The following is a 21680-nucleotide window of genomic DNA, read 5'->3' on the forward strand; positions in this document are numbered from 1 at the left end:
TAAAACTAGTAATAATAATTAATATAATGAAGGTTAATGAAGGTTACACATTGACAAATACAAAAATTGTACTGCTTCTGCAATATAGTGGCTGTACTGCCTAACTCAAGAACAATGCTGAGATTAGTCCAAATGATTAGAAGTTGCCGGCTCTCAAATCTTGTTTTGGAGGGTCAAGATGTGAGAAATTTTTCAGGAAAACTCAATTAAAGGCTAAATCATTCTTAGACATTTAAAAACAACAGATTTCCACTGACGTAATATTTGAAAAATCCTATGGAACATATCACCTTACCTGACACGGCTTCTACGTACAGTAATAGCTCTTGAAAATTCTTCTGTTCATTTTTTGAGTGAACTTCACATCACCTTGAATTGGAAAAAAAAACGATAACAAACACACTTTAGACTCAACACGGATGTCTTTGTTCGAACAATTCACAAGATCAAGTACTGCAACATCTCCATATTTGCACCTGATCTAGTTTTTTACGTCATAACTGACAAGGTCCGTTCTAGTTTGTCTTTGACACATCAATTTGAAGCATAACCTCTTTTCATGTTTGTCCGTAAGATGTCGCACGTCTTTTTCATGTTTTTCATTAAGATGCTGCTCGTCTTCTAATGAGCCTTTTCAAGCAGCGCTTTCAGATTTACATAAACTGCCCGTTGGGTATGCTTTAAAAAAAACTTCTTCTCAGGTGTGAAGAGTAAGAATGCAAATTTGTATTCCCGGTGGCACAGTGGTTCTCTTTTAGACTGTTCTTCATCAATAAACATTAACACAAAAAATAATGTCCTTATCCAACCCTATCTCGGTAGTTGTAAATGCTGTCAAAGTTGATTCACAAAGAACCACCCCTGCTAAAGAATTACCATTCAGTGATGTTTTTTCTACCAAAGATAATAAAGAAACTAAATGGAACCGTTTCAGTGAAGGGTTTGTAACTCCTAGAATTGCACATGTGTACATTTAAACCTCCCTACCTTGTTTCAAGGAAGAGATTAAAAAAAAGGACATTTCTGCAATCAAAGAGTGAGTTGAATCGTACTTCCCAAACTATCCCAAAATCCTCAAATCATGTATTTTACAAACAGAGGGTGCGACTACAAGGGCATGTCTGTTCCATGTTCGTAACAGAGAGGCAAATAGTCAGTAACACGTAGGGTGAGACCTTACTTTCACTTGTGATGCCAGTGTGCTCACCTTCACAAGTTTGCAGTGCAATAAATCATGTCTGATTACTGCATGCCTTTTACATGTTGTTTTATCTCCGTCCACCTTCCTCATTGGGTCATCCAGCATGCATTTACTGTGTTGGTTTTTTATTTTTTATTACATGGTTATAATATAACTCATACGTATCTTTGTCTGTCATAATTTTATTTGCAGGTTTAAAACCATACAGATGTGTGAAGATATGGTGTGACAACATGTTTTTTTAACATTACGAGGAATCATTAATTGCTGTATATTTTATTTTTTCAAGGCACTAACAGGCGTTCGACCCATGAAGCTAGGGAAGTCAATAAGATTATATGAGTCGCTAAGATTATATTGGTTGTTTATCTCTGTACTCACACAGCCACAATACAAAAAATGCAAACAGGGTATTTTCCAAATATTCTAATGAAAGCTTACAATCCTAAGAGGCCATTAGGAAAAGCTAAAACATGTCGACAACATAGGTGTAAGAATCCTAATCCCCCTACATACACCTATAATTCATAATTTTAACCTTGACTGAAATACCCAATAATAAGAGGATACAGGAGTATTTCAAGGCATTTCTATCCTTCTCATTCACAGTTCCATAATTTTCTAAAAGTGATCTCTGGAATATGGTTGACCTATCCAGGTTTTTAGGGACCAGGATGAGACCCGATGATGAAGTATGATACTAATAGAGTGTGTGAGGGTCTAACAAACAACTGAGCAATTGTTCCTGGAACTTGAATGAACTTTTTCTTGAGTAAGTTACTGGGTCAGAATTGGGGCACAGGATAATTTAGTGTGTGACGTTCTCGCTTGAGAGGGAGAATTGTTTCCTGCTCCCTACAAAAATATTAGTGTTAGTTCTCTCGCCCCTCCTTCCTGGATTCTAGTTTCATAGAATACAGGTTCAACAAGACATCTACTCAGAAATAAGCCATGTTATAGTCAAACTACTTTGTATTATCAATGTTTTGTAATTCTGGCGTGGACAAAAAGCAACTAATTGTGTTTTCTTACAAAAGCTGCCCTAGACTAATGAAGTGCTAGCCACTGTACTTGACATTATCAACGTTGCCTTAATAGTATGCTGGGTTTCGTCATTAATTAATCTCAGATTCCTATACCCAAATGTCCCTCCTCAAAAACCTGTATTTAGACTGCACTGGTTGTGCATTTCTTTTTTTTGGCTGATCTCAATCCCACACTACTTAAGAGAACTCTTGAAGCATGAAACCTCAAAAGCATGGATCAGGAATCAAGTAATTTGTTGAAGGCTACTGGCTTGTGGATCATTTTCATGAAAGCCTGTGTATACCAGAAACAAGAATTGGTCCTTGTGCACTGTAGGAGTGTCAGATAGATGATTCTCCTCAGCCTTCAGGAAGTGTCTGACGTCATTGATCATACAGCATTACGTAGGCACCTGAATTAATACAAAACTACTTCCTTGAGTTGACTTCAGAGATGCTCCGTTTACCACTAAAAAATGAAAAATCAGATGTTTGTAATTGCCTGTCCCCTTTAATTCCTCAGTCAACTTCATTTGTTCACAGAATTTACCTCTACATCCCCAATAAACTATTTATCATCTGTTTCTATCCTTTAGTTTCTTTCACTGCAACTTTTGCCTCTTAACAATTTGAATACGCCAATAACAAAAAGAATCTTGATATAATGAATGGTGACCAGAAGACTGCAGAAAAACAAACAGTACAGACTGAGTTGGCTTTTGGTCAGCCCCCTTCAGCTATTAGGTGTTGGAGTTGTTTTAGGATCAGCCACTAGTTGGGTGGACTGCTCAGAAAAGTAAGGCATTTCGTGATAGATTGCATGCGTTTCCAAGGCAATTAAGTAGGCCGAAGCAACCTATCCTCCTTTTTACCCTATCTTTCACGTTATGTACATGCATGGCTGACAACCATACTGTGATGATTTTTCACAAAGCATAACAAAAATCATTACAAGATGGCTGATGTGCATGCGCGCATTCTGGGCAGCCATCAGAGAGAGAAAAATAATGGCAAATCCAATAGATTGGTGCTTGGTATAAAAGGTAAAACTTATTAGCTTTACAATAGTTAATTAATAGGATTTGTAATTATCAACTAAGGAACACCAAGAGCAAGAGTATGACAAGGTAAACAAAACCACTGCTAAGCTTATCAATCATTAAAGGCTTTCAAAATGTTTTCTTTAAGATCGTTTCAGTTGTTTAGTTTGTACATCATTGCCTAATATTTTGAGAACAAGAAGATCAAGGTATATAATGCAATGCTCTTCAGTAAGAGAAATGAAGGACTTCCAAAGTTTACAAATGAAGTTTTCAGCCATAAGAAATGTGAAATGGAGCCACAGTCTTTTTTACATTCCAGTAAAGTAGAAGATGGAAAAACGTGAAACATTATTTGAGAGTCCTACTGCAAGTTGATTGAATAAGAAAGTTCGAGTCATAGATCAAGTTTGCCCATTTTGGCCATAATCCAAAGGATATGAAATATAGTTTACTAATAAATGTGACAAAGATTCAGATCTATTTCAGAAGGCACAGTACAAACAGATGTCTACAAAGAGTAGACTATATTAGCTCCAGTTCAGTGACACAAGATTTATTAATTTACGAACGACATTTACGCACAACCAATATCGTTTTTGTATGAATTTTTGGCGGTCAGCAACCGTTTTTGTATGACAGACTAATTCAAATTTTTGGCTGTCAGCAACCAGTTATTTTATTTCCATCGTCTCCTTGGCCCCTCTCATAGCCAATTAAGTCATAACTCACACCATTTCCATCTCGGATTTTTGCTTCTCATAACACAATGGGTCTTTGCTCTTAACTCTATATTTGAACTTTAAAAATTACAAGGACATTACCAAAACTTGTGTTTAAACTTCTCAGTTCCTGTAGCTATCTATAATTTCCAAAAATAGACTATTGTCAGTTTGAAAAGCAGGGTGGCAACAAAAAGAGGCACTCTAAAAAACGTAAATAAATTCCCTTCTACTTTTTAATGGCTGATTCCAGGCCAAAGTTATGTTTGTTATTGCATGGGGTATCTTTTAATTATAATAATATTTAGCATTCAAAAGGACAGTACTCCAGCAAATTATACCTTCTATCTGAAAACCAATAAGATAATTACTCAAACAAATGTTTATGACAATAAAAGATACAAACCCATACCCGCCCTAGAGTACCTCCTTTTTGTGCACAAGCCATGAGATTCTATGGCAGGACCGGAGGCTTCGGATTATGCCATTCTTTCATCGCTTTATTTTCCATAGCAGCAAGAAAAAATATATAACAAACTACTTTTCCCATGAACATACGGGAAAACCCACAAACCTCTCCTGGGTTTGTGGGTTCTGTTTTGAGCGTTTTGGCCCTGGGTCGTGCGCTTGTTCTGTTCTTCCTTCACAGATTCCCTTCTTCAATCGCGGGACGCTTCAGCGCTCCTCACGCGATTCTGGCACCCAGTAGTGTGCGGTGCGGTTAGTTCGCCGCTAGGGGTCGGTGCCTCGGCTGCAGCTGGACCGCCGTCAGGTGCTTTCTAGAGAGTTCTGACTCTGTTTTGTCACCAGCGTGTAGCCCGTATCCACCCACCCGGCTCTGACACCCTTCGGGGTCGCAATTAGGTTTCCCCTTGCTTCTTGACGCCCTCTTGGGTTGTATTGTAACTTTGAACACCCTTCGGGGTCGTAATTGTGCCGTTGTTCAGCGTGGGAACGCTTTGCCGGGTGGCGCCCCTGAACTCTGAGGGCTGCAGCGTTTCCAAGGGCTAGTCCTGTTAATTGTGTGCCTCTGGCCACCCATATCGCTGGGACCTTCCCAGACCATAGAGTGCCCTTTGGGGGGTCAATTTTGGTCTCCTCGCGGACCTCTCTGCTTTTTTAGCTTAGTTACCTCGCCATGCAGAGGGAGTCGGACCAGTATACCGAGGAAGACCCTCTGAATTACGTCCCCCTGGACGATGACTTTTATCAGGCGGTCGATGACTCGATCTATCGAGCGGTAGACCAGGCAATGGTACCCCTTGAGCAGCGGCTCTCGGCGCGCCTGGATGAGGCGTACCATAAACTCGCCGCTCTTATTCCTGCACCTGCTCCGGCCTCTGCCCCGGACACGTCCCCTCCTCCCCCTCCCCCTAAAAAACCTTGTACTGAGGGGGTTGACCCTACAGCTTTCGCGAGGGTGAAGAGCGCCTTTATGGCCTTGGAGGGCTCCCAATCTCCTCAAACTCTCCCCTCGGAAGTTCCCCCTCCTACGCCCCGTACTATGTCCCCGGACACGCAGCAGGACGACGACTCTCCGGACTCGGAGGAGGAGACATGTTCCTCCCGGTCCTGGCTGCCATCTCAACCTTTCACCTCCGTGGGTCCGTCCGACATGTTGGACCCGGACGACATCGTCCACCCCAGATCCTCCGAATGGGTCCCATGCGACAAGGTGGCCCAGTATGTTGCGAATCGCCTCAGGAGGCCGGTGGATAAGTATGCCCTTAGCCGCCTTCGGGCGGAGTGTCCTCGACCCTCTCTTGAGGGTAAGGTAGCCATGACTCCTGACATAGATCCGAAAATAGCTACCTTCCTGCAGAAATTCGTAAAGGATCCCGGAAAGGGATAGACAGGTCCTGGCGTACGTGCCAGGACAAGCTCCTGGATGCGGTCGGCCCCATGACGAAAATATTGGACATGGCGGAGGAAGCCAAGGTGTCGGGCGACATGATTTCCCCGGAAGTGCTGTCGAACTGGGCCCAGCGCGCCATCATTTTTTTGGGCAATGCCAACTGCGCCCTCTCTACGGAGAGGAGGCGTTCGCTCCTGATCAAAGTGGACCCCAAGCTGGGTGACCTCGCCTCGTCCGAGGCTGGCGCTGTGGCCCAAGGTGGTTTGTTCGGAGACCCCTTTATTTTAAGAGCTCGGGAAGTTCGTGGCGACCTTTACTTCCCTGGACCGGGCTCAGTCCAATATCAAAAAGGTCTTCGCCCCTCGTGTTTTTGACAAGACCGGACGAGGCAGGGGCCGCTCGTTCGGTCGGGGCTCCAGCTCAGACAGAGGACAAGGCTCCGGACGCGGGCAGTTTCAGGACAAGGCCCGATTCAACAATTTCTACCCCACCAGAGGGCAGAAGTTTGGAGGACGTGGTGGTCAGAGAGGCCAACATCAGGGCGGTGGACGAGGTGAGTGTGCTACCTTCCGCGAGCTAGCGAGTAGGGGGCGACTAGCGCAGTTCTTCCCAGCGTGGGCCTCCCTTACCAGCAATGCCTGGGTGCTGCAGACGGTGCAGGGCTTCCAATTGGAGTTCCATGGCCGTCCGTGTCAGCATCAACGTCCTCGCCCCATTACCTTTTCCCAGCGCGATGCGGCTTTGGTGAGCGAAGAGGTCGCTGCCCTCCTCCAAAAAGGGGCGATTTGTTGCGCTTGCAAACACCCCTCGGGTTTCATGAGCAATCTCTTCTTAGTCGACAAAGTCGACGGGGGCAGGCGCCCGGTGATCAATTTGAAGGAATTCAACGAATGGCTGGTATACCACCATTTCAAGATGGAGGGGATTCACCTCTTGCGGGATGTTTTACGCCCGTCCGATTGGATGGTCAGGCTCAACTTAAAGGACGCTTACTTGGCAGTTCCGATCTTCCCTCCATACCGTCGTTTCCTCCAGTTCAGGTGGGGCAATCAGGTCTACGAGTTCACCACACTACCTTTCGGGCTATCCTCAGCGCCTTGGTGCTTCACAAAGGTGTTGCGTCCGGCGGTGGAGGCCTTACGAGCTCGAGGTGTCAGAATGATCGTGTATTTAGATGACATGCTGTTCATGGACCAGTGCCCGAGACGCCTGCAGTCTCAATTGCAGTCCACGATCAACCTTCTTCAAGGCTTGGGTTTTGTGATCAACGAGAAGAAGTATCTTCTGGTCCTCGTTCAGTGCGCAACCTTTCTCGGTTTCAATGTAGATTCGGTGTCTTCCACCTTGAGTCTACCCGCCAGGAAGATGTCGAAGATCAGGTACGAATTGCGCCAAACTCTGGCGAACCCATTGATATCATTGCGTCACCTGGCGAGGTTGGTGGGCCTGTTGTCGTCTTCGATTCAGGCTATCTTTCCAGGCCCCCTCCATTATCGCGCCATGCAACGCTTGAAGGCGTACCACCTCAGGAAAGGGCTAACCTACTCTCAATTGGTTCCTTTATCAGACGATGTGAGAGACGAGATGAGATGGTGGCTCACACACATGGAGGCATGGAATGGCCGTGCGATTTCCGGCTCAGCTCCCGACATCGTGATAGAGTCGGACGCCAGTCGTTCAGGCTGGGGAGCCAGGTGTGGGGATTTCTCCGTGGGTGGCGCCTGGTCCGCTTTCGAGCAATCTTTACATATCAACTGCTTGGAGTTACTGGCGGGCTCCTTCGCGGTGCAATGTTGGACCAAAGACAGAGTGCAATCTTGCGTCCTTCTCAGGATGGACAACGTGGCGGCGGTCCGTTACATCAACCATCTGGGTGGCACCAGGTCCAAAATGCTGGCGGACCTCGCCAGGGACTTTTGGCACTTTTGCCTGGACCATCAAGTGTCGGTCACGGCGGAGTATTTGCCGGCACGTCAGAACGAGGTGGCCGATTGGCACTCCAAGAACATCCTGGACGGCAGTGTTTGGAAGCTGGATCCTCTTCTGTTCGCCAGACTCTCGGACCGGTGGGGTCCATTCTCAGTGGACCCTTTTTGCGTCCCGCCTGGATCATTAACTCCCAAGGTATTTCAGTTGGCGCCCCGACCCTCAGGCGGAGGCGACCAATGCGTTCCTCCAGGACTGGTCGGTCGAGCAGGGATATGCTTTTCCCCCATTCTCGATGATAACGCGCGTGTCGGCGTTACTACGCTGTCAGTTGGCGCAGGTGGTGATGATCACTCCATGGTGGAGATCTCAAGTTTGGTTTCCGGCTCTACTGGAACTTTCCTGGGATTCTCAAATCCTACTCCCCCAGTCTCCTCACATTCTCCTCAATCCAGAAGGAGCTCCCCACAGGTTGGTCCAAGAGGGCTCCCTGCGACTGATGGCATGGAGGCGTCGTTGGACGTTCCCGGGCCTTTCGGGAAAGGCACAGGACTTGCTTTCCAAAGCCTGGGCTGACAGCACGACCAAGCGGTACAGATCTGCATGGCATAGATGGAGTCGTTGGTGTGTGCGACGGAATTTTGATCCCGTGGGGGCGCTGTAGTCCATGTCCTGAACTTATTAGCCGAACTGGCTCAACAGGGACTGGCTTATCGGTCGATCAATACCTTCAGGTCTGCGATATCAGCAGGGCACGATTTGGTACACGGTTCCCCGGTTGGGGAACATACTTTGGTCTGTAGGCTCTTGAGAGGTATCCGCCTATCGTTGCCGCCAGAGCCTCGGTACTCCGTCCTGTGGGATGTGAACAGAGTGTTAAATTTGTTCCTTTATTGGCAACTGAACAGGTTCTTGTCTCGTACGGAGTTGACCGCTAAGTTAGCCATGTTGTTGTGCCTGATATCTTGCAGACGGGTTTCCGATGTGCGAGCGCTAGATATCACGGCCAGAGTTTTCTCTCCGGGTGGAGTTTCTTTTACCGTCAGTAGGCGGACTAAGAGCCTTACTAGGATTATTTCCTACCCGGCCTTTCAGGACTCCCCCAAACTGTGTGTTGTGCAGTGCCTCCGTGCTTATGAAGATATGACTGAGGATACTCGCCCTCCGGGTGAGCGGCAACTGCTTATTGCCCTACGGAAACCGTACAAGGCAGTTACTTCGCCAACGATCGCCCGTTGGGTGTGTTGGGTAATGCAGGAGGCGGGGATTGATACCAAGCAATTTGGAGCTCACTCGGCGAGAGGAGCTATGGCCTCTAAAGCTTTTGCCCTCGGGGCTCGACTGGAGGATTTGATGAGAGCGGCCGATTGGTCCTCGGACTCCACATTCAAGAGGTTCTATTTCAAGCCAGTTATAGAAGTAGCTCGGCTGGTTGTCGATAAGCTTTGAACTGGCATAATCCGAACCCTCCGGTCCTGCCATAGAATGAGAATTTGCCTAGCCTTAGTGCTGGTAAGTTCCAATTCTATTAAGGACTCGGAGGCGAGGATTATCCCCCCAGTGACTTCCTGGAAGTGGACCCTCCCCGTATGCAATGTAAGTAAAGCGTTTATGATATTCTAATCATTGAACTGATATTGCTCTGCATTGTACTGCTCTTCTTTTGATTGATGACGTTCTGTTGGAACGGGCTAGATCTGATGATATGTTCTTTTGCAGGGACTGAGAATTCCAAACAGGATGCGTGATTGGACCTGTGTAAGGGCTTCGTGCGAAGAAAGAGGAGGAGGAAAGGACAGCGGAGCATGATGGGAGCTGCCGGTGCATGGACACTGTGATAGGACGCATGTTCGACTTTGTTTTTTTCCCGTATGTTCATGGGAAAAGTAGTTTGTTATATATTTTTTCTTGCTGCTATGGAAAATAAAGCGATGAAAGAATGGCATAATCCTCGCCTCCGAGTCCTTAATAGAATTGGAACTTACAGCACTAAGGCTAGGCAAATTCTCATTCTACCTTTCTTCTTTCTCACCAGATTCAATTAACGATAACTTTGCTAATTTTGTGTACTGCCTTCATAGCTATAGTGATACATTCTGCAAAACATAGAATACTCAAGCCAGAATAAACATTTAACTGCTGGTAATTTTTCCCATAAATTTACATTTAACTCATCCCATCTGAAGCAGTCCTCAACCATGCCTTTGAAAACCTCCCTCAAGTCTCTCAGCTTAATTGGGCAAAAAATGCTAAATCTTGCTCGTACCAAGAACCTAAAATAAACCTAGGACAATTATTTAAAGAACTATGAATTTAAAAGTGATCATCTCTTCTATGAGTCAGCCAGTCAACCCATTATTTACAGTCCTCGTACAATACATTTTACAGCACATATGAGATGCAGCTGCACAGAGTGTAAAATGTGGTTTATTACCATTGTAGGTGCGGGAAAGTATGATACCCGCGAGGCAAAACATTAAATGAGTAATGATGTTCCTCCAGCCCCCTTCCAAAAGAGTAATACATGGCATATTATATTCTCCTCATCAGCATATATTGGAAATGCCATTCCACTTATTCTTGTGTATTTATTTCAACAAAAGATACTTAACCAAAACCAGTGGCAAGGGGCTGAATTTGTGCATCAAGGTAAAATTACTTAGGATAAACCTTGTGACTATCGGGAGAGTTGTTTTACTGTTTAAAGTAATTGCTACAAGCAATCATGCCAATTATTCTGTATAGCAACGTTTCCCAAACTGAGTGTTGAGAGGCGATTGTTGGTGGGACATGAAAGCAGGCACAAAAATAAAGATGCTTTTAAATTCTGTATTTATCGTGTCACATTTGCTGCGCTTCAAAGACAGCGGTAAAATGCTAGGGTATGTCTTTTTACATATTGCTGCTTTTCTTTTTTTTTAATGGTAGTTTGTGTTTTCAAACTTCTCTTACTTTGTAGTCAGAGAAAGAAAAGTAAAGTTAATTATGTGACAATCTTCCAGGGGTACAGGGAGTATGAAAGGAATGTGTGTAGGATGTAATTTTGTGTAATACTCAATAAAATGTAAATACCTGTAAATGAACTGTTCATGTTCAGCAGTTTGAAAAGCAAAAATGAAGCACATTTACTTTGTAATTATGAAGTGTGATGGAAACAAATATTTTAAAAGGATCAAAACAAATCAAGACTCTTTACATGGTGTTTCACAAATAATACATGTTCACTGAAACTCGATTTATTGTGTGCAATATAGTTTAATCAGTTAATCTGTATGTCTGTGCAAATGTAGTGGCAATTTCAATTGAAAACGTGCTCTATGTAATGGACAGTGCGCTACCCCATAGTGCATTAGTTGCATTTAAAACAAAAACAACAATATCGCCATTCTCATGCCCATTAAAGCAAGGTGGGTCATGAAAGTTTGTTGTACTAAAAATTGGGCTGTGGTTCTAAAAAGTTTGGGAAGCACTGCTATACTGTGTTAATAAATTCGAATTTGACTTCTGCTCTGTAGTGATAAATGTGTGAATGTAAATTTCCTAGTACAGTACTTTTAATAATAATTTAGGGCCACATAATTTTTCACTGCCATGGCATTAAAAATCCAAGCTAAAAATTAATATATGGCTGGAAATATACTATGGTTACTAACCAGCACAACTTCCGCCATGTTGTTTTCTTTGTAGCTTTTTTCTGTTTCACTACCATTGGTAAATTAGTATCTTGAGAATGGAGGGGTGGAAGATATGACGTTGTTGTGTGAATAGCTAACCACAGCTGGCAATTTTCAGTGGTTTTGTGCACATTTTCTGAGTTAATTCTACTTCCATGTCAACTTTGGCATAAATAAATTGGGTTGTGTTACAGGTATGAGCAAAATTTGCTTTGGTGCTAAAATGGGAAAACATCTTTTTGCAGCTCCCTCCCCCTGTACTTCTTTCCACCGTACCCATCTGCCTGAAAGTAGGCATGCCAGAGCACAGCTAACTATGCCATGCGATTGCAAACTTGGTTAAAATTGTTCCATGGGATCAAAAGATTATAAACAAATCAAAAAATGTTTATATACATATTAGCAAACCCCTCTGTTTTCTTACAGTTCGTTCAGAATGTCAATAGGAAGCGTGTTTTTTTTGTTTTATTAAAAACGTTGGCATCAAATGGCGTATCCTAAAGCAGCTTTAAAAAAAAAAATTTAAGCGTTCATCCACCTCAGCTTTTTCCTGCAAAGTTTTGGGAGATTTCGTCAAACGGGGGCCAGGAAAAAAGAGGGGGTTCCAAAACGTTGATTTGGCATGTTGATTCCCATAGAAAATTTTGGTAAGTGATACCGAAAAAAATTAAACTGATTAGACGTACACCAAATTTGGCAGAGTTACTTTATTCAACAAAGCATCCTTTGCTACTTATTTGGTGTAAATCCAATCAGCCGTTTTTGAAAAATCTACATTTTAAGAGGTGCTCGGGTGGACATGACTGGGTTAAATAGTTAAGTATATCTGAACTGTTGGTGTCTAGAAATGCTCTCATTGGTTACTTTAACGAGGACTAAATCAATCCAGATTGGGTGGCCACAACCTGAATAATATGTTGTTGCAGTCATAACAGGGCTGAGGGACTGCGTCCTGAAAATTAATTAGTGAACACACCCTGACCCCAAGGGGAATCTCCTTGAAAGGCTGGGTTATCTGCTGTGTCAGCCATCACAGGGCTCGAGGACATGATACCCATTAAGTGTTCTCCTGTAGCTTTCCACTGTATTTTAATGAATAACTAGAGTCCTAACATTCTGTATTCATGATAAAACTGTGGCACACCTGAAGCCCTCTTGATTGAACCAAAGCTGTAAAACCTAAATAATTTCTTTCAGAAATTAGCTAAATAAGGGGGGTTTGTACTGTTGTACAAATTATCACTAGTGCACCAGAGCAATAAAATGAGGACACATTTTCAATGAGTTGTCAAATATCTTTCTCATCCATGTCAGTACAACGTTCTGACATTCAGAATAAAACATGTATTTTCAAGACCAACCGCAGCCTGTCAGTTTACTCAATGGAGATTTACCACAAAGTTCTAATGAGAAACTAGAGTGCTAAAATTCTGAATTTGTCAAAAGTGTGGCACACCTAAACTCCATCTTGATGGAATCAAAGTTGGAAAACTGAAAGTATTTCCTACATAGTATACTGCAATAAATGAAGACATTAGTGTCTTCTTTTTGTCACAGAAATGATGGTTTGTGCCCTAAAAAGCTCAAATGAGTTTGCATTTTCTCAAATATCTTCCTCATCCATTTCAGAAAAACTGTCTGACATGCTGAGTCAAACATTTAACAACACCAGCACCAGTCGGTCAGTTATCTTTCTAGGAAGCGACTACAACATCACCACAGAGCTGCAATAAACAACTAGTGTATTAAAGTTGTGCATTTAAGACAAAAGTGAGGCACTCGAAACCCCATTTTGTTGGAATAGGAGCTGCTGAATTAAAAACCTTTCCAGAAGAGAAGCCCAGAGTAAATGTGTTTTGGGCTGTTAATGCAGGCACGAAACAGAGGTGTGAGTTTTTAGTAATTTGAGGCATTATATATTTTTGAAGGGGACAAAACTAGTTAAAGCAATACTGCATTGCTCTGCATCCCTTTTCCACAACTTTAAAATAGTAATATTTTGATGTGTAAATATGTGTGTGTGTGCATGTATATATTTGAGATGTCATCAGTGATGTCATCAAGATGTCATTGAACATGTCTTGAGTGATGTAATATGTGAGGTCATAAATAGTGCATGGTAGGGAGCAAGTTATATTTAGCTCTATAAACTATAATTTCAGCGATTTTTGGGCTTTTAAATGTTAGATCTTACCTTATTTCAACACTTAACTAGAATGTCTCTTTAACCTTTGCTTTTTTTTAGCAAATGTATCTATGTATATATGTATATTACATGAGCAGTCAGAGCCACTGGATAGTTAAAAGAAGAGCTATTAAATTTGGCTCAGTCTGAAAAATCTTCGCTAACAATTCTAAAAAAAAAGTTTATCAGTGACGCAATGATGTCATTTAACATACTTTCAGGGAATTACTATTTTTTTTTTACTCAATTGAAGATCTTATTATTATACTTATCTAGAGTGTAACTTTAACGTGTGTGTGTGTGTGTGTGTGTGTGTGTGTGTGTGTGTGTGTGTGTGTGTGTGTGTGTGTGTGTGTGTGTGTGTGTGTGTGTGTGTGTGTGTACACTGCAAAAACCAAAGGCTAAAGTGAAGTTATAACCAAGATGGATCGCACACCACTAGCCTCTCCTACGGGTCGCCCCTTAGCACTCTGGTACATGTAGTGCATGTAGATGGACAAGTAAAAAGTAGTTCACCACAGTTGGTGCGAGTAGTTACTCATTATCCCCAAGTTCTCTGGACCCGAGACATGGCCCGGGTTTCGGGACAGTTTCCCTTGTCAGCAGAGCAGTGTTTGGGGTGGATGAGAAGGCCGCCAAGTAACCGTCACAGGCCCTGATGCCTCTCCGGCGCGCAGGTGCATCTCCAAGAGCTCGTCAGCTCAGGGCTCACGGGAGCCGTTTAAGTACAACCAAGATGGATCGCACACCACTAGCCTCTCCTCCAGGTCGCCCCTTAGCACTCTGGTACATGTAGTGCATGTAGATGGACGAGTAAAAAGTAGTTCACCACAGTTGGTGCGAGTAGTTACTCATTATCCCCAAGTTCTCTGGACCCGAGACATGGCCCGGGTTTCGGGACAGTTTCCCTCGTCAGCAGAGCAGTGTTTGGGGTGGATGAGAAGGCCGCCAAGTAACCGTCACAGGCCCTGATGCCTCTCCGGCGCGCAGGTGCGTCTCCAAGAGCTCGTCAGCTCAGGGCTCACGGGAGCCGTTTAAGTACAACCAAGATGGATCGGCCTTCTCATCCACCCCAAACACTGCTCTGCTGACAAGGGAAACTGTCCCGAAACCCGGGCCATGTCTCGGGTCCAGAGAACTTGGGGACAATGAGTAACTACTCGCACCAACTGTGGTGAACTACTTTTTACTCATCCATCTACATGCACTATATGTACCAGAGTGCTAAGGGGCGACCCGGAGGAGAGGCTAGTGGTGTGCGATCCATCTTGGTTGTACTTAAACGGCTCCCGTGAGCCCTGAGCTGACGAGCTCTTGGAGACGCACAATAACTCACAGCCCTGTCATGCACTGTTTATGACCTTACCTATGACATTCAAAACATGTTACATGGCATCATTGATGACATCTCAAATGGCTTTCGTTAATCTCAAGGACCCACCTTTACCTCTGCTCAATAGCCTTGCCTCTGATGGAATATGCTCACCTACACCTCCCAAGCTGTTGTACACCCCTAGGTACTGAAAGTTCTCTCTCATTGCTCTGGTCTTAAAGATTATAATGATGTGACTACATGTATACCTAATAACGCCATACCGACCGCTTAAGCACCCTAATCCTAGAAACTATTGTTTTGACTTTCTCATAAGTGTGGATTGTAAACATTTCTGTGTTAGGTCATGTTTGGAAGCTTTGTTCGCTTGCTATTTTCGTTGAAGTGGGTCAAGCTGGCTCAAACCGTGATGGTGTTGTCTGGGGAAGGGAACTTCTGTGGTTGGACAGTTCAGGACAAGTCCAGTGTCCGGCAAAGTGATGCACAGTGTGTGATTTTGGAGAAGCTTCAAACTGAAAAACTATTCTTAACAGTAAGTATCAATTTCATATATTATGCTTCCTAATAGAAGAGCTTACTTTGAGACTCATTCTAGAGCCTTAGGTTTCTAAACTGATTTCAGAAGACTGAAAAGTTAAAGGTAGCACAATAGGAAAGCATTACAAAGTAATAGATGCCTACTGCCACATTGCCATGAGCAATGCAAATAAATAACTTAGGTTTGTGTTAGGCTAACCACTACCAATTCAAAGTTTTATCTTTTGCAAAAGAAAGTCTGCACCACCTGTGTTTACACAATATCTGGCAGTGGTGCCAGTACGCCAAGGTGTCAGTCCATCCATGTACATTGCTAGCCCGACGATGGGTTGATAAAAGTGAACTGGTTTAAAAAAAGGTCAGGAGGGTATAAATCGGGTGAAAGAAACATCGTTAAGATTGGGTTTCATGGTCAATATGGAAAAATTAGCTTCACAACCATCACAAGTGATCTGTGGAGCAGATCTAAACACAATGACAGTGACAAAACTTGCGCATAAAAGGGTGTTTTAGCTTTACAGGAACACGTTTGGCGTTATCATATGTCACAGTCTCTAACAGTGAGTAACGTGATGAAAATGTTGGTATTAAGCATCCCATTAACACCCTTTGCTATACCACACAGGTAAACCTTACAATAAAGCTCCCAAACGGTCACCAGAATCTAGTGGTTGTCACAAGCAAAATCCAGAGAGAGTAAAAGTAGTATATGTAGGACAACTTGAATGAATGGAAGATTTTTTTTATTTAGCTATCATTTTCCAAAACAGAAACAAAAGACCGAAAATTATAAAAGAAACTTACATACAGCAAATCTCACGCAGTGGGAATATTACACAGTTAATACATCAAAAATCTCAAAAGGGGTACATCAGAATATCCAAATGCGCACATGATGCGAACTGTGAGACATACCAGGTCGGCCCAGAGCAAGCACGTAAATGAGTATTAGAGAGGACCGCAACATGCAAAGAGAGAGTGGAGCACATGGTGAGTAGGGAGATCACAAAGTAAAGATCAACAAATCAGCTCTGTTCATAGGAGTCCAGCGTGAGCAGGTAGTCCCGGAGACGTTGCCAGATATCTTTCGGCCTGGAGGTGGGAGGCAGCAACGTGTCATATATTTCACTCGTCGTATCACAGTATATCATACTGGATAACAAAGCGTCCACATTAGGACGAATACAAGTGCCCCAATGTAGTGCTATCTACCTCTTGGCTAGACGTAAAGCTATAGCAGTAAATATTAGAATGTCTTTCGCTACATCGCCACATAGCCTAAAAGTGCTAAGAAGGGCTCTGGTTCGAGGATAGTCTCCATCATCAATGAGAGGAGTTCAAACACCTTGCCCAGTATGTACATGCATGTGGACATGTTGAAGTTATATGTGCACAATCTGCGTCATCTGCATGTCATTTAGGGCATAGAGAGGATCTGGTGGGATCAAGTTTGGTCAGGCGCACTTGATGTAGTGTATGCCCTATGTAAAAATTTGAAATGGAGGAGTTTATGCCAATGGTTGGGGGGAGAATAATTTTATCTGGGAGCAGCAATAGTACCATTCTTTATCGGATAGTTGGTGCCCAAGAACATGTTCCCAAGTTGCCCTTATTTTCCCATCATGTGTGGGTTTCTTGGCCATGGAGGTCGTGATAAAGTCTAGAGAGAAGCCTCCCCACCATCTGAATCAGAGATCAAGTGTCAATGGAGGGAAGTTGTTTGGGGCCAGGGTGTAGGAGGGGATGCGTGTGGGCAGCATGTCATGCATGCGTATTAGAGCAAAATGATCCATGTGCGTGGTGTTTGCAAATCGAATTTCATCTGCATGTGTGAGGAAGTAGCCATCTGGGAAGAGGTCCCTGAATAGGTGGAGATCGTGGTGCAGTAGTGTACGTTGGGCCAGTTTCTCTTGGCTCAAGGACAGCCAAGGATGTTCGCTGGCAAGAGAGTAGAAGGGGTGGCCATCCAAGGTTCGGCGAAGCATCCTGGAAAAGCACCCACCTCATAGTGGAGAAGGTCTGAATGTCAGTGGAGTCCAGTTTTAGAACCTGCAGTAAGTAGTATGGACGCCAGAGGAACTGTCCCCGCCTGATCCCATTCAGGTTTAGCATTAGGAAGACGGACATCTACATGGTTCCAAAGAGACGCAAATTGGCGGCCAGGAAATGTAACTGAAAGTCTGGGACCAGGGATCCGCCACGTTGATAGGAAATACTAACGTAGCCCACTTAACGAAAACCAGACCAGACAAGCCATAATAAAAGGCTTCTGAGGGCGAGGAAGTAAGTATTGGTCAGGGCAATCAGTATATTGAGGAATAAATACAAAAACAGGGGAAGACAACCATTCTGATGATGGCAATACGACCCACCATACAGTGAGGAAGTCGCAAACACCTCTCAATCTGAACAGCCGGCATGTCAATGGCAGGACCATAGTTCAAGCAAATTACCTGCTCCTTGTCCCGATGCAAACTAATGACCAAGTATTTAATGAAGTTGTCCCAACATGTGAGTGGGTACTCAGTTGGCACATATATGGTAATGTCTGTGAGGGGGAACCATTCAGACTTTGCCCAATTTATATTAAGGCCAGAGAAGCCACCAAACCATATTAACTCATGGAGTAGGTTGTCCTAAGGATGGCAAATAAATAATAAAATGTCCTCCGCATACACAGGTAAGAGTAAGTGATACGGGCGAAAGCGGAGACCCTGATGCATGTGGGTTTCCTGGAGGTGGCAAACCAGAGGATCCATAGCAATTATAAATAAAGTGGCAACAAGGGGCAGCCTTGCCTGGTTCTCCGAGCTATAGCAAAAGCCTCAGAAAGTGAGTCATTCACCCATAGCAGGGCTATTGGACTGGAGTATAGAAGCATAATCAGGTCAGTGAAGCCACGGGGCAGCCCCAGGTTTGGCACATTCACATATAGGAAGGGCTACTATAAGGAATCAAAGGTCTTCTCTGAATCCAGCAGAGCTACGGTCACTGGTATATCCGGGGATATCCTATTTAACACTGCAAACATGGTACAGAGGTTGAAGAAGGTGGATCTATGAGGGACGAACTTGGTTTATGTGGGTGAAATAATCTGGTCCATCAGGAGTGACAGTCGAGTGGCGATCCCTTTACCCAGGATTTTGCTATCAAAGTTAACAAACAAAAGAGGGTGGTAGGAGTTACAGAGATGTGAGACTTTACCAGACTTCAGCAATAATGTAATAACTGCTTCTCGCAATGATGGCGGGAGGACCCTGCTTCATGGGCTCAACATACATGTCTAAGAGATGCAGAGAAAGTGGATGTTTCTATGCCTTGTAAAAAGTACCCATGAGGCCATCCAAGCCAGGCACCTTAGGCTCATTCAGTGAGTCCATTGCCTGGACTATCTACTCACTGGAGAAAGGTTCACTCAAGAACTGTCTCTGTGTGTTAGTGATCCATACCATTGTGGTTTCTGCTAAGTATGCTAAGTATGCCATCCTAGTGTCAGTGTCCCCATCAATTCTGGAAGAATATACATGCAAATAGTATCGGAGAATTTTGCAGATAATGACAGCATTAGTGTTGCCATGACAATGTTCAGCCCGGGTGTTCAGCCTCACCATTCTGTCTGGCCTTGGCATATTTTCCCAAGTATGCAGTTTCTCGGTCGGCTAAGGAACAGAATTCCTCCATCAGCACGGAGCAATGGTGCAGCACGGGTCCGCAGTGTTGTTGTAAGTCAGCCTCGTCAATTTAACTCAACTTGTTGTCTATACGGGCGAGGAGACTACAAATATCTCAAAGGATCCCTGCATGTTTTGAAATACACACCCCCATATATACACATTAATGGCATCCCATAAAGTAGCCTTGAGCTTGTCGGAACCAGTGTTGTGCGCAAACTACTTAAATATGGAGTCCGGAAGTTCATAATGGAGCACATCGTCCAAGAGGGTAGTGCTCCGAAAGCACCATCTACGCTCCAGACCTCGCCCATACAGTATCTTAAATACTATCCGTACTGGGGAGTGGTCGGACAAGGTACTCAGAAGATGCTATACTTAATGCAACCAGATGGCGGCATTTGCTGATATGAACCAGTATTCTATGTGTGTCCATACTGCATGAGGTGCCGAATAGAGCGTGTACCCAAAAGTATTGGTTGATTGAGAAGCCACGCATCTCTCAAGGTCTGTCACTGATATCTTGGAGAACTCGCAAGGTGTGGGGTTTACCATCAGAATGGACAGTGGTGGAGTCTGGATTATGGACCATGTTGCAAACACCACCCCCCACCCCTAGAATAACGTCAGCATCAGGATGACCCATCAGGGACAAGTATTCCTGAAAGAAGGCAAGGGCATCCACATTTGGGGTATAAACATTAACGAGGAGGATACTCTGCCCAGCAAGCACGCCTGCAGAAATAACATAACATTCTTCATTATCAGTAAAACTGGCATGGAGGTTAAAAGGGACACTTTTGTGAATGAGAGTGCAAACTCCACGTCAGTAAGTGCTGTAACTTGAGATATAGCTATGCAGGCCCCAACAGGTTCCAAATGAAGGTGCATCTTGGGGTGGTAGATGGGTTTCCCATAAGAAAACTATTTTTACATTATGCCTGCTAATATACAACAGCACTTGCTTGCTCTTGCAAAGGTTGTGGAGGCCTCTAATGTTCCACATCATGAATGTAAGCTCAACCAGTAGGTCTCAAGGTCATGTAGGGAATTGTAGGTATGGAGTTGTGTGCATGCAACTTGTGATGTCCCCTTCCAAACTAACAATGTAAGTACAAGGAAACAATAACACTCCAACAAACACCCCATATCCCCCCACCCACACACCAGGCATCGAACTACCCAGCGAATCACAATGCAATCGAATAAACAGAAAAAAAACACCAAGTGTCAGTTTGGTGTAGACCTTGGGAGGTAGGCAACGCACAGCAAGTGGGCCGATAAGGGGAGTGATACTGATAAATAAAACAAGTAAATGGGTTCCAGTAATAGAACACAGCAGTATCAGATCGGGAAACAAACACACAGGAAAATGCCAATAAACAGGAAAAGAAATACTTTACATGTGCAGATAAATGCAAGAGCAGTTCAGTCAGGAGGGGAGAGGTCCATGCTCGCTGAGGTCCTGAGGAGCGTGCTCTGACGTGCCACGTGGAGAGTTGGATTTGCCACTGCCATGTAGGTTGCAGAAAGACATTGCCTCAGCCAGGGTTTTGAAAAAATTAGCCTTTCCATTTATCTCCAATAGGAGTCTAGCCGGGTACAGCATGCCATATTTCAGTCCCTGCTTGCGAGTAGAGGTTTGACATCAGCATATTTGTTTTTTGCCTCCTGCACAGCCACTGTGAAGTCCGGAAAGAGGGAGACATTAGAACCTTGAAATTGTATAGGGCCATGCTCATGGGCGAATCAAAGTGCCAGGACTCTGCCCTGTAGTTTAGCAGAGTGCGATGGGCAGACAAGGGAGGCACCTGGTGGCAAGCGAAAGCCCAGTGTTCTATGGGCATGCTCTACCTCAAAGGTTGCTGCAAAGCTTTGGTGATCGAAAAATTCCACAAGGAGGCATTCCACAAAGAGGTCCGGGCACCCTAAGTCTGTGAATTCAGCGATACCCATGATACAAATGTTGTTTTGGTGTGTCCTCGCCTCCAGATCTTCATTTTTAACAGCAACTGCTTTCAGGAGACCCTCCGTATTTTCCAGTCTTTTAGTAATGGACCCAGAGCCATACTCCAGGCCAGATATGTGTTCCTCTGCCCTGTAGAGTGACATTTTGATGGTCTAGCCATTCTCCCATAAGGGCCAGTCTTCCAGCCAGGACATCAAAGCGTGCGTCAATTAAGCGAAATCCGTCAAGGAGCTCAGCCATGGTGGTAGTAGTGCCGCTAAGTTGTTCAGTGGTATTAGTGTTAATTGCTATATCGTCCACATCCAACAGAGATTACGGTCTTCTGATCACCTTGGCACATTCGAATGGAAGCTTCCACTGCTTGGGATCCCCTTTCCCCATGACGGCAAGCACATGCAGGAGTATATGTGCTCTTAGAGAAGTGTGTGGTACAAAGGACGTATTCTAGGAGAGAGTAGGGGAAGGCCAGAGTGGAGGGCAGCTGACAGGTGCGGTCTTAAGTCAGTCTGCACCGGTCGTTGGGCTTGGAGCATTATCAGATT

At 44.2% G+C, this 21680-nt stretch overlaps 1 protein-coding gene across 3 annotated transcripts in view; it reads right to left on the reverse strand.

The window, feature by feature from the left end:
* APBA1 (amyloid beta precursor protein binding family A member 1) overlaps positions 1-21680 on the reverse strand; it is a 514808-nt gene that overhangs the window by 409697 nt on the left and 83431 nt on the right. For 2 of the 3 annotated variants that reach the window (XM_086961250.1, XM_086961248.1), the window contains exon 2: positions 296-369. The exons of the other annotated variant lie outside the window; for it this stretch is intronic. The gene's annotated coding sequence lies outside the window, so the exon portion shown is untranslated. The remainder of the gene's footprint in view (positions 1-295; positions 370-21680) is intronic. 3 annotated transcript variants of the gene reach the window in all.

Source organism: Lissotriton vulgaris, chromosome 3_1 (assembly GCF_964263255.1).
Source record: "Lissotriton vulgaris chromosome 3_1, aLisVul1.2, whole genome shotgun sequence".
Taxonomy (NCBI): domain Eukaryota; kingdom Metazoa; phylum Chordata; class Amphibia; order Caudata; family Salamandridae; genus Lissotriton; species Lissotriton vulgaris.